At 38.6% G+C, this 17,846-nt stretch overlaps 2 non-coding genes across 2 annotated transcripts; both read left to right on the top strand.

Annotated features, from left to right (window-relative positions):
- Nucleotides 1-8,479: 8,479 nt before the first annotated feature.
- On the top strand, nt 8,480-8,586 carry LOC112419581 (small nucleolar RNA R71). The gene has a single exon (XR_003009708.1). It is a non-coding gene; the product is annotated as a small nucleolar RNA R71 (small nucleolar RNA).
- A 3,919-nt stretch (nt 8,587-12,505) lies between these two features.
- Nucleotides 12,506-12,612, top strand: LOC112419573 (small nucleolar RNA R71). The gene has a single exon (XR_003009700.1). It is a non-coding gene; the product is annotated as a small nucleolar RNA R71 (small nucleolar RNA).
- Nucleotides 12,613-17,846: the final 5,234 nt, after the last annotated feature.

Below are 17,846 nucleotides of genomic sequence, written 5' to 3'. Positions count from 1 at the left end.
GCATTCCTTGTAAACTTATTCAACCCGACAACAAATTTCAAGTGAGTGTGTGTGTGTAGTCCAACCATTTTCTTGCTCCTGTATGAGATGGATATTATGAGGAACAGGTTCTAACCTTAACACTAAAATGACCGAGAAAAATCTTTTCTTCATTTCATATAAGAGAAGTGGGAGAGTTAAGATAGGCTTGATGAATTTATACATTTGGGGGTTTGTAGATGCCTAGGGGCTATCATTTCACATTGAAAGTCCGTGAGGGGGTATCATTTCCTCCAAGTTTCTATGATCACCCTAAGTAGTGCTACAACTTGTTTACTTCACTTAGGAAGTTCCTCTTTTTAGAGGGTTTAATTCAAGCACAATTTATTTGAGAAGTCATCACCACATTTAGGAAGTTAGTGAGAGGGTATCCTTTCCTCCACGTGTGGTGATATTCTTCCGCCCCATTTCGGTTTACACATTTCATCACATTAGAATTATTCCCACATAAACTTATACTACTTTTACTCTGAAGATTTTTAAGGGTCCAAGTTACCATTAAAGTTAGAACGTGTTCCTTAAAATACCTATTCATACACTTACTCAAGGATTGCAACCAGGTGTTTTTCTCATTGGAGAATTAATTTCACAATAAAACTTGATGTGGGTATAGCAAGAATACTTATAACACAAGAAATCACTTTCATGTACAAGAAACGACCATTGAAGAGACAACAAAAAATTTATGTCATAATAAAACAATAAAAACGAGCTGCTTAATCATGCCTTTCACAATAAAACATAACAAAAGAATAAAGTTCAAGGGAGTTTGGAAACACTACGACTAAAGACACTTTATTAGGCTCCCCCCACACTTAGGAGAAGCATTGTCCTCAATGATTCAAGATAGAAAAATAAAAGAGAAGGAGAGGAAGAAGAAGAAGAAGAAGAAGAAGAAGAAGGAGGAGGAGAAAGAAGGGAAGAGAGGAAGAGGAAAGCTCACATTTTTATCATTGGGGTCCATATGGAGGACCTTGGAGGTGAAAGTGGTGCATCATTTTCCGAAGCATTTGGTTGTTTTCTTCGGATATGCGGTTGCCCCTTTGGACATTGTTCCTTATGCCCATTAGTTCAACACCTTGCCTTTGTTGCTCGGTGCTTATTCTTTCGACCTCGGTAGTCATCCATGCCCATCTTGCATTTTCATGTGTGTCACCTTCATCAGGGTCATGGTGCTCCTCATCATGGTGCAATTGTGCACCTTCCTCTTCTTGGTGCAAGTGTGCACCTTCTGCTTCTTCATGATGTTGGTCTATGTGCACTTGTGGGTCATCATGAACATACAACAAATTTTCTTCCACCTCGGTGTTAGTCCGAGATGGGTTAGGCAATAAAATCAAAGTGGGCACATTGAGCTTGAGTGTATAAACAAAGGGGATTCGGGGTTTTATGAAATTCATAGAGATAAGGGTTTCTATGTTGAGTCTATTGTTACCCTCAATCTTGTTTATCCCTTGGTCTTCACTCACGCCTAACCGTCTAGCTATGTATGTTATGATACCACCAACTACTATTTTTCCCCTACTATCGGACCTATTTCCTATAAGGGAAAGGTAGTCAAGCAAGTAAAAACAAGTGTTAACGGGTTGGTTGTGCAGCATAGCCCAAAGCATGAAGAGTTCATCGTTCCTAGTGTTCCCTAGTTCTGTCCTTCCCCTAATAGTGCAAGCCATTACCCTTTGAAGGTACCTAAGTACGGGGTTGTGAATGTTGCTAGCTTTGTTGGCACGTGTGTTAAATTGGTCAAGACCTGTAATTCGCTCCCAAAAGGCGGCGGGTTGATAGTTAACCGGTTTCAAATTTTGTTCCCAAGAGTCGTGGATGAACCCCGCATTGGCGAAACCCATCTCATCACAGAAGTGTTGAAGAGACATCTCGTAATCAATATTCATAAGCCGGAAAGAAACTCTATGATTAGGGTTATCGAAATTCAACCTATCTTTCGTAAAAACAATAGAACTTAAAAATTCATAGGTGAAATTCTCGTACCCTCTCATAGGTTTCAACATATCAACCCATCCTAACCTTTCTAGCAGATTAAACATATTATCTTTGATTCCTAGCTTATTCAAGTCATGGTTATCAGGGTATCGGCAAGGATGTAAAGGTTTAGAGATTAGAATTTTATACCTATCCCTTTGCTTGTTGTCCCTGAAGGTGATGCCATGATTCTTAGCTTGCGTTTTCTTCTTTGGAGGAGTTCCCCCGGATGTGCTTGCAACTTCTTTACCACTTCTCTTTGAAGCCATTGCCTTGACCTTGCTGTTGGTGTGGTGGTGGTGATGGTTTGGGTGTGGGTTGTTTTGGTGGAAAAAGGTTGGTTTAGTGATGTGGTGAAGGTTTAAGTGAGTTTGAGGGGTTGGGTTATGGAGATTAGTGAAAAATTTCAGGTTTTTGGGTTAGGTTTATGGGGGTTACGAATTTGGGTGATGTTGTTTGGATGGGTGAGATTGGTTTTTGAATGGGGGGTTATGATTGAAATGGTATTTGTGATTGATTGGTGATGAGATAAAACCGCAAGTGCACGGTCTTACCGAAGTAGTATAAAAGAGTATCGTTCCGACAGGGAGTAGTTTAATTTAATTAACCTTTAGAGATGATTAGAAGAGAGAAGAGATTGTAGATTGGGGGTTTTTAAACGGTTAAAAGCAATATAATAAAAGAGCCTTGGGATTGTTGGTTTCATCTATATAACAAGTCCTTCTCAAACCAAAACCATAGGCTTATAATGTTATGTTAGACCTAATTTCTCAAGACAGTTTCTCTTAAGTTCCTCTAGCAACCAAGCCTATTTCGCTGACTTGATTACTATTGGATTTTGGTTCCTCTAACAACCAAGCCTATTTCGCTGACTTGATTGTTATTAGTTCCCTTGAAGATCGAAACTATATGTCTCAAAGATTGCAAAGCCTATTTCGCTGACTTTGCAATCCTTGTCTGAATTCACTTGTTCGAATATCAAAGCTCCACTTTCGTTTTATGAATTGATATTTGGAATAATGGACGAACAATTATCAAACCCTCCACTTTCGTTTCCACAGTTTGATAATGGTTAATCCATGTTAAGACGGTGAATTCAGATAAGAAACTAGGGTTACATAAGATTAAGGCTTAGGGCTTGGTTTGATTAGGATTATGTCATTTAGACTTATCCAACAATCCCAAGACAAGAAGAAGTCTACTCACTCATGTTCATCGTAGACATGGGGGAGAAGAGAGAAAGCATGAAAGTAAAAGACAGGAAAATAAAGGAAAGGAAAAGAACTTTATTTAGAAAAGCAATTGTCACTTATTGTATTCAAAGTAAAGATGAATATTTGTGATGGCTAGCTACTCTATTTATAGTACACAATTGTCTTAAAATCTAAGCAAGTATATTCCTAGAATATTCCTCGGTAGATTGTGCGCCAAAATAGAATAGCTTGGAGTCCAAGCAAAAGCAGCAAAAGGTCTCTGGAGGGTGGCACGGCCGTGCCAAGGCTAGCACGGGCCGTGCCATGCTTCTGACTTGTGGGAGATATATTTTGTTTCCCAATCTTCGTATTTTTGTGTCCAATCTGCTCCAAATCCCTTTCTTTTGCTCCAAGACTCACTCCATCCAATATTCTTCCTTGAAATATAACAAATTGCATTTTAAAGTAAACTATTCTAAAAAGGAAATAATACTAATATAAAATCTAAATAAAACTAAACTAAAAAGCATATTAAAATAACATATAATTGACTCATCAAACTCCCCCATACTTGAATCTTTGCTTGTCCTCAAGCAAAAGGCATAAACATAGTAGCATCGACAGTTGAATCAAATGACAAATTAATTAAAGCACATGTCTCCTCAAGGGCTTAAATCCTAAAATGTACATTAATCACAAACTCAAGTATTTCTTGAAATCTTTATTCTACCCAACGATCAAGTTTCAAGTGAGTGTGTGTGTGAAGTCCAACCCTTTTCTTGCTCCTGTATAAGATAGGTATAACGAGGAAACATGGTCTAATCCTAGCACTAAACTAACCAAGAAAAATTCCTTCTACAATTCATATAAGAGAGATGGGAGTTTTTTGAGAATCTTAGTTCTTTTGCCATATGCACATTTTAAGTTCTTTATTTAAGGAACAACATTTTCACGTAGAAGGTCGGAGGGCCTACCCCCTTCCCCAATCTAGATTCAATGATATTCCTTAAAACATCGTCTTCACGTAGGAAGTCGGAGGGCCTACCTCCTTCCCCAATCTAGTTTCAACGACGCTTTTTAAAGTTTTTCTCAAGATAACAATCACCTTCACGTAGGAAGTCGGAGGGCCTACCTCCTTCCCCAATCTAGATTCAGTGATGAGATCTTGGAATTATTTGGCTTTTTGGCTTTTTATGATCTCCCTTATACTCACTTATACTACTGGCGCTTTGAGAATTTTTAAAGGTTAATGCACCATTAAAACGTGTTTCCTTAAATTACCTATTCATACACGTACTCAAGGGAAGCAACTTTGTGTTTTTCTCATTGAAAAACTTTATTCACTTTAAAACAAGATGTAGGTATATCAAGAAGGCTTAAAACACAAGAGTTTGCTTTTATGTACAAGAAAATAAGAGGAGACAATGAAAATTTTTGTGTCATGATGTTTTCAATAAAAATTAGCTACTTAATCATGCCTTTTACAATAAAACAAAACAAAAGAATAAAGTTCAAGGGAGTTTGGAAACACTACGACTAAAGACACTTTATTAGGCTCCCCCCACACTTAGGAGAAGCATTGTCCTCAATGATTCAAGATAAAAGAAAAATAAAAGAGAAGGAGAGGTAGAAGAGTGAGATAGAGATTGAAGAGATAAGGTGAAAAAGAGGAAGAGGAAAGCTCACATTTTTATTGAGGTCCATAGGGAGGGCCCTGAAGGTGTAAGTGTTGCATCATGTTCCGAAGCATTTGGTTATTTTCTTCGGATATGCGGTTGCCCCGAAGGACATCATTTCTTAGCCCAGATAATTCAACACCTTGCCTTTGTTGCTCGGTGCTTATCCTTTGTACCTCGGTTTGCATCCATGCCCATCTTTCATTGTTGTCGTTATGGTCATGGGGCTCTTCTTCATGGTGCATGTGGGCACCTTCTTCTTCACCTTGATTATGCTCTTCATGTACCTGTAATCCATCACCAACATACAACAAATTTTCCTCCACCTCGGGGTTAGTCCGAGATGGGTTAGGAAGTAGAAATAATAGTGGTATGCGAAGTTGAAGTGCATAAGTCATGGGTGGGTGAATCTTAATGAAGTTCATAGCAACAAGGGTTTCAATATTAAGTCTATTGTTGCCCTCAATTGGATTTATCCCATCTTCCTCACCTACTCCAAACTTTCTAGCGATGAAGGTAATGATACCACCGACTACTATCTCAGCTCTATTGTCAGGTCTAGCTCCTATGGAGGAAAGGTAGTCAAGTAGGTAGAAACAAGTATTAACGGGATTGTTACTAAGCATTGCCCAAAGCATAAAAAGTTCATCCGTCCTAGTTGTTCCTACTTCTTTTCTACCCCAAATGGTACAAGCCATGACTCTCTGGAGGTATCTAAGCACGGGGTTGTGAATGTTACTAGCCTTATTGTTGCGAGGATTGTATTGCCTTAACCCGGTAATGCGTTTCCAAAAGAGAGCGGGGTCATAGTGTTCTGACTTCAAATTTGGATTCCAAGAGTCATGGATGAACCCCGCATTTGCAAAGTCAATCTCTAAGCAGAAATTTTCAAGAGACATCTCGTAATCCATATTCAAAAGTCGGAAAGAGACTCTATGATCGGGGTTGTCAAAATTCACCTTATCCTTCGTAAATTCAATAGAACTTAAGAATTCATAAGTGAAATTTTCGAAGCCCTTCATAGGTCTAAGCATATCAACCCATCCTAAATTTCCTAGTAAGCTGAACACATTATCCCTTAGTCCTAACACACTCAAAGTATAAGGATCTGGATATCGACAAGGATGCAAAGGTTTAGAGATAAGAATTTTATACCTGTCCCTTTGCTTGGTGTCCTTGAAGATTATGCCATGATTCTTGGCTTGAGTCTTCTGCTTTTGTTGTGGTCCACCGGAAGAGCTTGCTCCACCTTTCCTAGATGGCATTTATCCGGAACCTTGGTTGACCGTTTGTGTTTTGGGTAAGGGTTGGGTGTTGGGGAAATGTTTTGAGTAGAAAAGGTTGGTTGGGTGATGAGGTTGGGGTATGAGTAAGTGGTAGGAGTTGGATTGGGTGAATGGATGAAGAATTTGTGGGTTTTTAGGTAGGTGAATGGGGGCTACGAATTTGATGATATTTGGGAGGGATGGAGGAAAAGTTGTTTTTGATTGATGGGTTATGATTGAAATGGGTGTGTGATTGATTGGGTGAAGAAATTATGTGAAATGGTTAGGTTTTGGGGGAGATATGGAAGCTTTGAAATTCTATGGTTATGGAGGTTTGTGAGAGAAGTGTAAATGGAGAGAGAGTTTGTGGTGGAGAATGAGGGAAGAAGAAGATGAAAAGGTGGCTTTATCCTTACCTGTTGTCGGGCACGGCCGTGCCAACCTTAGCACGGGCTGTGCCAACATTCTGGAATTTTTTTGCTGGTTTGGATAGGCAAGGTCTGGCACGGCCGTGCCAGTGTGAGCACGGGCCGTGCCAAGGTTCTGGACATGGGCCTCAAAATTTTTCTCGTTTTCTTGAATCACCTTCGGACAATTACCTACAAAATAACTTAAAAACAAAAACGAAAGCAGTTAAATACGTGGGTTGCCTCCCACGAAGCGCTTCTTTATAGTCATTAGCTTGACGTTATAAGAAAGTGTCCTTAGAATGGATCAAAGAGGTCATGTTGTGTAGATGGCGCTAATAAGCGTTCCTTCACATTATGAACTTTAATCATATTACAAGAATAAAGGGCGGGACCTTTCATATAATTCTCCAACTCAAATCCTATCAACTCATTACTCACTTGGAAAACAATCCTACCGTTTTGAACATCTACTATAGCACCCGCAGTGGCGAGAAAGGGTCGTCCTAAGATTATAGGGCACGCATTATCCTCATCTATGTCAAGCACCATGAAATCAGTTGGGATGTCTATCCCTTCTATCTTAACGGGGATGTCCTCGACATATCCGACAGGTTGGATATCAGAACGATCGGCTAACTTCAATGTTGTTTCGGTAGGCTTTAGCTTGCCCAACCTCAGCCTTGTAAAGAGGGGTAAGGGCAACAGACTAACACTAGCTCCTAAGTCACACAAGGCTCGGTTGAAGGTTTCATTCCCTATCATACAAGGGATGGCAAAACTTCCTGGATCTCTAAGCTTTGTAGGTGGCTTCTTGATGATTGCACTATTGTCCTGTGTCAAAGCTATTGTTTCATTATGATCTATAGCCTTTTTCTTTGAAAAAATTTCTTTTAAAAACTTGGCGTATAGAGGCATACGAGACAAAGCTTCAGCATAGGGGATTTTAACGCAAATCTTTCGAATTATGTTAAAGAGTTTAGTGAATTGAGCCTCCAAGTTGAGCTTAGTAAGCCTTAAAGGTGTTAGGGCTTTGTTTTTATCAAGCGGTTTCTCACTTTTTATCACACCATTCTTACCTAGACACCTGACACTCTCCTTCTTGACACTTTTGGCCTTAGTAACAGTCTCTTCTATCTTACTACCCCCTAGAAAAATAGCGTTGACATGGGCTTTGGGGTTTGTTTCAGGCTGACCAGGAAAGACTCCTGGTGTTTGAGAAGAGGTGGCCACTTGTTGGGCCACTTGGGAGATTTGGGTCTCAAGCATTTTGGTGTGCGTGGCGATGGAATCAACTTTGGTATTGAGTTTGGAGAGAGTCGTTCAGAAATCCTGTTTGGTTTTTCAATTCTTGAAGATTTTTATTTTGATTTGCAATGCAATTTTCCAGTAAAATCTCCAAACTTGATTTCTGAGCCACTCTCTGGTTGTTTGTATAGCCAGGTGGTGCTGCTTGTCCATAGGAACCTTGAGGATTTTTGTAAAAATTTTGATTTGGCCTCATTCCTTGGTTGTATTGAGCGTAATTCAGTTGCTCAATGTTGGCAGCACTACCTAACTGACAATCAACACCTATATGACCAGTTATACCACAGATTTCACAAGGAGGGGATGCAGAAGAAGGTGGGACAGCATTAACATTAAGTTTTTCAATTTTTTGTGTTAATGCCTCAACCTTAGCAGCAAGGTGGTTATATTCAGAGACTTCGTGTATACCTGCCTCTTTCTTAGAGGGAGTAGGAGTGGTGACGGCTCTTTCGTTGGTCCATTGGTAGTGATTCTGAGCCATGTCCTCAATCAAAGCATAAGCTTCCGTGTAGTTTTTGTTCATTAGAGCTCCACCTGCAGCTGCATCAACAGACATCTTAGTGGTATATGACAAGCCATTATAAAACGTGTGGACTATAAGCCACTTCTCTAGGCCATGGTGGGGACAAAGTCTAAGCATTTCCTTGAAACGCTCCCTTGCCTCATAGAGAGACTACCCATCTTTTTGATTGAAACGCGTAATTTGGTCTCTAAGCTTAGCTGTTTTAGATGGGGGAAAGAATCGGGCGAGGAATGCTCGCCTCATATCGTCCCATGAAGTAATGGAACCGACTTCTAGGGAATGGAACCAAGCGCTAGCTCTATCCCTTAAGGAAAAGGGAAAGAGATGAAGTCTTACGGCTTCTTGGTTCTCTTTTATGGTGCCACTGAGTCTAAGGAAGGAAGAAATATGGAGATTTGGATCCTCAGTGGGTGATCCAGAAAACTGGTTTTGCTGCACTAAATTGAGTAGTGCAGGCTTGATTTCGAAGTTATTACCCGCAACCGTTGGGTACACGATAATAGCTTGTGGCTCTTCCGTTGAAGGAGTAGCATACTCTTTGAGAGTACGTTCAGCCATAGCGGTATTATTTTGTGCCTCTCTCTTTTTCTTATGCAAAAATCTTTCGATCTCAGGAATAAATTCTCCGAGACTTTTACTTCTTCGCATAAGAAACCGAGAACCCAAGAAGTTAGTGGTAAAAACAAAAAGAAAGAAAAGTAGAAGAGAAGAGGAAGAGAAAAGAGAAGAGAGTTCTAATCACAAATAAAGAATTAATTAAATTAGTTTACTCCCCGGCAGCGGCGCCAAAAACTTGATGAGATAAAACCGCAAGTGCACGGTCTTACCGAAGTAGTATAAAAGAGTATCGTTCCGACAGGGAGTAGTTTAATTTAATTAACCTTTAGAGATGATTAGAAGAGAGAAGAGATTGTAGATTGGGGGTTTTTAAACGGTTAAAAGCAATATAATAAAAGAGCCTTGGGATCGTTGGTTTCATCTATATAACAAGTCCTTCTCAAACCAAAACCATAGGCTTATAATGTTATGTTAGACCTAATTTCTCATGACAGTTTCTCTTAAGTTCCTCTAGCAACCAAGCCTATTTCGCTGACTTGATTACTATTGGATTTTGGTTCCTCTAACAACCAAACCTATTTCGTTGACTTGATTGTTATTAGTTCCCTTGAAGATCGAAACTATATGTCTCAAAGATTGCAAAGCCTATTTCGCTGACTTTGCAATCCTTGTCTGAATTCACTTGTTCGAATATCAAAGCTCCACTTTCGTTTTATGAATTGATATTTGGAATAATGGACGAACAATTATCAAACCCTCCACTTTCGTTTCCACAGTTTGATAATGGTTAATCCATGTTAAGACGGTGAATTCAGATAAGAAACTAGGGTTACATAAGATTAAAGCTTAGGGCTTGGTTTGATTAGGATTATGTCATTTAGACTTATCCAACAATCCCAAGACAAGAAGAAGTCTACTCACTCATGTTCATCGTAGACATGGGGGAGAAGAGAGAAAGCATGAAAGTAAAAGACAGGAAAATAAAGGAAAGGAAAAGAACTTTATTTAGAAAAGCAATTGTCACTTATTGTATTCCAAGTAAAGATGAATATTTGTGATGGCTAGCTACTCTATTTATAGTACACAATTGTCTTAAAATCTAAGCAAGTATATTCCTAGAATATTCCTCGGTAGATTGTGCGCCAAAATAGAATAGCTTGGAGTCCAAGCAAAAGCAGCAAAAGGTCTCTGGAGGGTGGCACGGCCGTGCCAAGGCTAGCACGGGCCGTGCCAGGCTTCTGACTTGTGGGAGATATATTTTGTTTCCCAATCTTCGTATTTTCGTGTCCAATCTGCTCCAAATCCCTTTCTTTTGCTCCAAGACTCACTCCATCCAATATTCTTCCCTGAAATATAACAAATTGCATTTTAAAGTAAACTATTCTAAAAAGGAAATAATACTAATATAAAACTATATAAAATCTAAATAAAACTAAACTAAAAAGCATATTAAAATAACATATAATTGACTCATCAATTGGGTGGAAAAATTTTGTGAATTGGTGAGATTTAGGGGGGGGGGGGGGTTGTGGAGGTTTGAGGTTGTTTGGTTATGGAGGTTTGAGAGAGAAGGTTGAAGGTAGAGAGATGTTTGTGTTTGAGAGTGAAGGAAGAAGAAGGCCAAAAGGTAAGGTTATACCTACCTGAGATCGGGCACGGCCGTGCCAAGCTTAGCACGGGCCGTGCCAACATTCTGGAATATGGGCCGGTTTTGGTGTGTCAAGGTCTGGCACGGCCGTGCCAGTGTGAGCACGGGTCGTGCCAAGGTTCTGGAGGGTGAGGCTTTAAAATTTTCTGTTTTCTTGAATTCTTTTCGGACAATGACCTACAAAATAATTTAGAATAACAAAAACAAAACAAAAGCAGTTAAATGCGTGGGTTGCCTCCCACGAAGCGCTTCTTTATAGTCATTAGCTTGACGTTAAAAGAAAGTGTCCATTAGAAAGGATCAAAGATGTTGTATTGTGTAGATGACGCTAAAAAGCGTTCTTTCACACTATGTTCTTTGACCATATTGCAATAATAAAGGGCGGGACCTTCCTTAATGTTTTCAAACTCAAATCCTACCATGTCTTCACTCACTTGAAAAACTATCCTACCATTCTGAACGTCAACTATAGCACCCGCAGTAGCGAGGAAGGGTCTTCCTAGGATCATAGGGCAATCATGGTCTTCCTTGATGTCAACAACCACAAAGTCAGTTGGGATGTATATCCCTTCTATCCGAACGGGGATGTCTTCAACATATCCAGCTATTGGGATAACAGAACGGTCGGCTAACTTTAATATCATCTCGGTAGGTTTCAACTCTCCTATTCCCATCTTTTTAAAGAGGGATAGAGGCAACAAACTAACACTGGCTCCTAAATCACACAAGGCTTTGTCAACGGTCTCCTTCCCTATCACACAAGGGATGGCAAAACTACCTAGATCTCTAAGCTTTTGGGGTTGCTTCTTGACGATTGCACTACTTTCCCTAGTTAAAGCTATTGTCTCTTTGTGATCTATAGCCTTTTTCTTTGAAAAAATTTCTTTTAAAAACTTGGCGTATAGAGGCATACGAGACAAAGCTTCAGCGAAGGGAATCTTAATGCAAATCTTTTTAAGTATGTTTAAGAATTTAGCGAATTGAACCTCCAAGTTGAGCTTAGTAAGCCTTAATGGGTTAAGGGCCTTGTTCTTATCAAGTGGTTTCTTTATCGCACTCACCTTACCTAGAAGCTTAACACTCTCTCCCTTGACACTTTTAGCTTTAGTAATGGTCTCTTCTAACTTACTGCCCCCAAGAGAAATAGCATTGACATGGGCTTTGGGGTTTGTTTCAGGTTGGCCAGGAAAGATTCCTGGTGTTTGAGAAGAGGTGGCCACTTGTTGGGCCACTTGGGAGATTTGGGTCTCAAGCATTTTGGTGTGTGTGGCGATAGAATCAACCTTGGTAGTGAGTTTGGAGAGAGAGTCGTTCAGAAATCCTGTTTGGTTTTTCAATTCTTGAAGATTTTAATTTTGATTAGCAATGCAATTTTCCAATAAAATCTCCAAACTTGATTTCTGAGCCATTCTCTGGTTGTTTGTATAGCCAGGTGGTGGTGCTTGTCCATAGGAACCTTGAGGATTTTTGTAAAAATTTTGATTTGGCCTCGTTCCTTGGTTATATTGAGCGTAATTCAGTTGCTCAATATTGGCAGCACTACCTAACTGACAATCAACACCTATATGACCGGATATACCACAGATTTCACAAGGAGGGGATGCAGAAGAAGGTGCGACAGCATTAACATTAAGTTTTTCAAATTTTTGGGTTAATGCCTCAACCTTAGCAGCAAGGTGGTTATATTCAGAGACTTCGTATATACCTGCCTCTTTCTTAGAGGGAGTAGGAGTGGTGACGGCTCTCTCGTTGGTCCATTGGTAGTGATTCTGAGCCATGTCTTCAATCAAAGCATAAGCCTCCGTGTAGTTTTTGTTCATTAGAGCTCCACCTGCAGCTGCATCAACAGACATCTTAGTGGTATAAGACAAGCCATTATAAAACGTGTGGACTATAAGCCACTTCTCTAGGCCATGATGGGGACAAAGTCTAAGCATTTCCTTGAAACGCTCCCACACCTCATAGAGAGATTCCCCATCATTTTGATTGAAACGCGTGATTTCGTCTCTAAGCTTAGCGGTTTTAGATGGGGGAAAAAATCGGGCGAGGAATGCTCGCCTCATATCGTCCCATGAAGTAATGGAACCGACTTCTAGGGAATGGAACCAAGCGCTAGCTCTATCCCTTAAGGAAAAGGGAAAGTGATGAAGTCTTACGGCTTCTTGGTTCTCTTTTATGGTGCCACTGAGTCTTAGGAAGGAAGAAATATGGAGATTTGGATCCTCAGTGGGTGATCCAGAAAACTGATTTTGCTGCACCAAATTGAGTAGTGCAGGCTTGATTTCGAAGTTATTACCCGCAACCGTTGGGTACACGATAATAGCTTGTGGCTCTTCCGTTGAAGGAGTAGCATACTCTTTGAGAGTGCGTTTGTAACGCCCACTTTGGTTTAATCGTTATTTAATCGAGTTTAGGCCATTATATTATAATTATATAGTATATGCGTGATTTTGTTATGTTTTGGTGATCCACGATGAATTTAGTGATTTGATTGATGACGTGATAAGTTATGAGTTTTGGAGGATTTGATAAGATTAGAGAATTTATTTTATTGTTAAATAAAATAAAGATTTGAAAAGTATTTAGTTGAGGGCTGTTTTGATATTTTAGATAGTTTTGGGGGAGAAAGTGAGATAAGATAAGTTATTAGAAAGAGATATAAATAGGAGAGGACCTAATATTTTAGAAACTCATTGTACGTGAAAACTTTTGGAAAAGGGAGAAAAAGCTTAGAAGGGAGAAGAGCATAGAGAGAGCTGCGATTTCTTCATAACCAGGTAAGGGTGAGACTAATAATTCAATAGCATTGATTGTTGTAATTCTGATGATTAATTGACAAAGTTAGGATTGATTTAGAAAAGTTTTGGAATTAGGTCAAAACCCTAAAAAATTGATGATCAAACGGTAAAACTTGTTTAGATTGATGTAAGAACCGTCCTTTAACCTTAGAATATGTTTAGGATGAATTCTGGAATCAAAATTAGGCTTTGAACCATGTTGTGTGATGGATTTTCGAGAAAAACCCTAGTCTGCCCGTGCTTCTGTTCATCGCTCGCCACGGCGAGTGATGATCCTCGCCTCGCGAGTGATGAACTTCATCGCTCGCCACGCGAGCCCCTTTCTTTCGCCTCGCGAGTTGTTTGGTGCAACTCGCCATGGCGAGCAACCTTTCCTCGCCTCGTGAGCTTAGGCAGAGTGCATGTCATATTTCGTGTTTCAACCTTTTTAGTCGAATCTTGTATGCCTTTGAGTACCTGAACATACCTAGCATTGATTAGGAATGAATGTAGGATCAGAGGGAACCCAGAACAAGCTTAGTTTGGGAGTTGAGTGGTACTCGCCACGGCGAGTAAGAACTCTCGCCTCGCGAGTACAACCAGAATGTAGTTTCCTGAGTGTTTGTGCGATCTGTGTCGCACTTGTTGATCAAGAGTGAACCCCTAACTGGTAATGAGACCTAGTGATGTCGTTTAATGCAGACTGTAGAGTTGTTTAAGTTATATTAATAATAATTGAATATGAACTATTGTATTGTATATTCATGCAAGATAAGAAGATGTGATAATGATACAAATTATGTGCTTTGATATAATGATATCATCTTGTTATGTGACCTGTTTATGTTGCTTCCGTTATTTAACTAAGTGCATAATTATATGATGAAGTTTAGCTCCAAATTATTGGATGCATGTTGATAAGTGATTACGATGTTTTGTTCATATGTGTCCATGCATAGCATATCATTGAGCTTAGTCCTCACCACGAAAATTAGGAGCTTTGTCCTCCGCACGTTTTATAGGAGCTTTGTCCTCCGCACGATTAAAGTATATTAATACTTATGATGACGATTGGTACCACATGCATATAAGGAGTCTAGGAGCATTGTCACATTGTCATGATTAAGATGCCTTGTTGATGATGAATGGATATGTGATTACGTGATAAGTGTTCATTGATTATGTTATGTTGTTTATAATGATTGGATATATGATTACGTGATAACTGTTTAGCATTTATGCAAAGTTAATAATGGAATGATTATGATGTTAATTTATGATTCGCAATTACATTGATTAATGTTATTTTATTATGAAATCTCACCCCTTCTGCTTGAAAATGTTGCCCTTCGTATGGGTAACTTGCAGGTGATCGTGCTTAGTGTACAGTTGCCATCGTGAGTGGCCTTGCCTTCACTGTGTCGTCTAGGTCGCTCTGATACGTAACGGGATGGGGTTTAATGCTATAACATGCTTCATTCTTTTACGTGAACTGCTTATGTTTTGATAAACTCTTTTGAGATACTTGTTGGGCCTGCGTGCCAAAACGTTTATGATTTATGTTTATGATTTTCCGCTGCTATGTTAAAGATATTTGTGAAGGTTAAATTATCATTTAACTGTTTTTGGATTACGTTTCTATGTGATATCCCGTTTATGGTTTTTACTCTGATAATTGTTTATGAAATTTGTATATTGGGAAAACGGGGTGTTACAGCGTTCAGCCATAGCAGTATTATTTTGTGCCTCTCTCTTTTTCTTATGCAAAAACCTTTCAATCTCAGGAATAAATTCTCCGAGACTTTTACTTCTTCGCATAAGAAACCGAGAATCCAAGAAGTTAGTGGTAATACAAAAGAAAGAAGTAGAAGAAAAGAAGAAGAGAAGAGAGTTCTAATCACAAAGAAAGAGTTAATCAAATTAGTTTACTCCCCGGCAACGGCGCCAAAAACTTGATGAGATAAAACCGCAAGTGCACGGTCTTACCGAAGTAGTATAAAAGAGTATCGTTCCGACAGGGAGTAGTTCAATTCAATTAACTTTTTAGAGATGATTAGAAGAGAGAAGAGAATTGTAAGTTGGGGGTTTTCAAGCGTTTGAAAGATAATAATAATAAAAAGAGCCTTGGGATCGTTGGTTTCCTCTAAATGACAAGTCCTTCTCAAACCAAAACTATAAGCTTATAATGTTATGTTAGACCTAATTTCTCAAGACAGTTTCTCTTATGTTCCTCTAGCAACCAAGCCTATTTCGCTGACTTGATTACTATTAGATTTTGGTTCCTCTAACAACCAAGCCTATTTCGCTGACTTGATTGTTATTAGTTCCCTTGAAGATCGAAACTATATGTCTCAAAGATTGCAAAGCCTATTTCGCTGACTTTGCAATCCTTGTCTGAATTCACTTGTTCGAATATCAAAGCTCCACTTTCGTTTTATGAATTGATATTTGGAATAATGGATAAACAATTATCAAACCCTCCACTTTCGTTTCCACAGTTTGATAATGGTTGATCCATGTTAAGACGGTGAATTCAGATAAGAAATTAGGGTTACATAAGATTAAGGCTTAGAGCTTGGTTTGATTAGGATTATGTCATTTAGACTTATCCAACAATCCCAAGACAAGGAGAAGTCTACTCACTCATGTTCATCGTAGACATGGGGGAGAAGAGAGAAAGCATAAAAGTAAATGACAAGAAAGTAAAGGAAAAGAAAAGAACTTTAATTAGAAAAGCAATTGTCACTTATTGTATTCCAAGTAAAGATGAATATTTGTGATGGATGGCTACTCTATTTATAGCATTCGATCGACTTAAAATCTAAGCTATTACATTTGGGCTAAAAATAGAGTAGCTTAAAATCTAAGCAAAAGCAGTAAAAGGCACTCTAGAGGGTGGCACGGCCGTGCCAAGGCTAGCACGGGCCGTGCCAAGCTTCTAACTTGTGGGAGACATATTTTTGTCTCTCAATCTTCATATTTTTGCATCCAATCAACTCCAAGTCCCTTTCTTTTGCTCCAAGATTCAATCCATCGAATATTCTTTCCTGAAATATAATAAAATGCAATTTAAAGTAAACTATCCTAAAAAGGAAATAATACTAATATAAAATCAAATAAAATCTAAATAAAACTAAACTAAAAAGCATATTAAAATAGTCAATAAATGACTCATCAGCCAACACCTGCAGAATTTAAAAACAATCGTTTTGCTGTCATATTCTTGGCTTAAAATAGCAGAAATGGAAGAATATCCTTCCCAAATACTCCAAACAGAACAACTACTTGGGAAATGAAAAAAGAGGTGAAGAGTATCCTCTTCTTCCGAGTTACACAATGAACAAACAGTATCACAATTAACCCCATTGTCTCGGAGTCGCATTCGAGTTGGAAGACAATTCCTACAAATTCTCCAAATAAAGTTTTTAACTTGCGGTGCCATTTTTAGTCTCCAAATTATATCCCAAGAACCAGAAATCTTAAAATGAGATACATCAAAAATTTCTTGCATACACATACGATATGCACTGCTAACCGAGTATTCACCATGACTTTGAACATTTTTTTGTTAAACAAATGAACAATATTGTGAATACATATCCATTAAGTAACGATTATTTTTTTTATCAAATATCTATAATTAGTTTGTTACAATATTGTCTCAAGGGTTATATTTATAGCCTTTCTTTGACTTACAATATTGTAACAAACTATAAAATATACCCTTGGTTGTATTTATAGCCTTCCTTACAAATTTGTTTTTTTATAAAATATCTATAATTAGTTTACAAGTTGTTAACACCAAAAATAAAATATTTGGTCGAACTCATGATTATGTTTTCGACAAGGCAGATGGGTTATTTCGACAGGCTGTAAAGTGCAAATGGATTTCGACCAATAACATACATACTTCGACATACCACAATTTAGACCAAAGACAAGGAGAAATAATTCGAAGTTGCAATTGGAGCGCATGTCGGGAAACAAGGCTGAAGTGCAATGAAGATTATTTCCTAGTGTCTTAGTGCATGGAAGTTATTTTCTAGTGTCTTAGGAGGTTATAGGAAGTTATTTCTACTTTTAAATAGACCGTAGAATTTAGTGGTAGTTTTCTCTACAAAGTCTATATATATATATCAGTTTGTAATTATAACAATTGGTTGGTTTCTTGATTTCTGAAAAATCTGTAACACCCACGCCATGGGAGCAAACGGGTTCATGAGACAAATTCCGACCACCCTTTACATTCCTACAATTTAATATCATTGTTCTTGTTTTACTTTCCTTTTTCGTTTGCATTTCTTTTCATCTTTACTCTATTTCTTTTAATTTTTAACATGCTCACTTGAGCAATTTTCTATCATGTTGTCATGAGACAATTTGTTATTACAAGATGTTGGAAGCCATTCTGAGATTAATGTTCTTAAAGAATGCATGAAGTGATGTCATAAACTGCGAGGCTTGAACGATCC

The sequence above is a fragment of the Medicago truncatula genome, chromosome 2, assembly GCF_003473485.1.
Source record: "Medicago truncatula cultivar Jemalong A17 chromosome 2, MtrunA17r5.0-ANR, whole genome shotgun sequence".
In the NCBI taxonomy this organism is placed as follows: domain Eukaryota; kingdom Viridiplantae; phylum Streptophyta; class Magnoliopsida; order Fabales; family Fabaceae; genus Medicago; species Medicago truncatula.
This window is presented reverse-complemented; position numbering and strand designations above follow the sequence as displayed.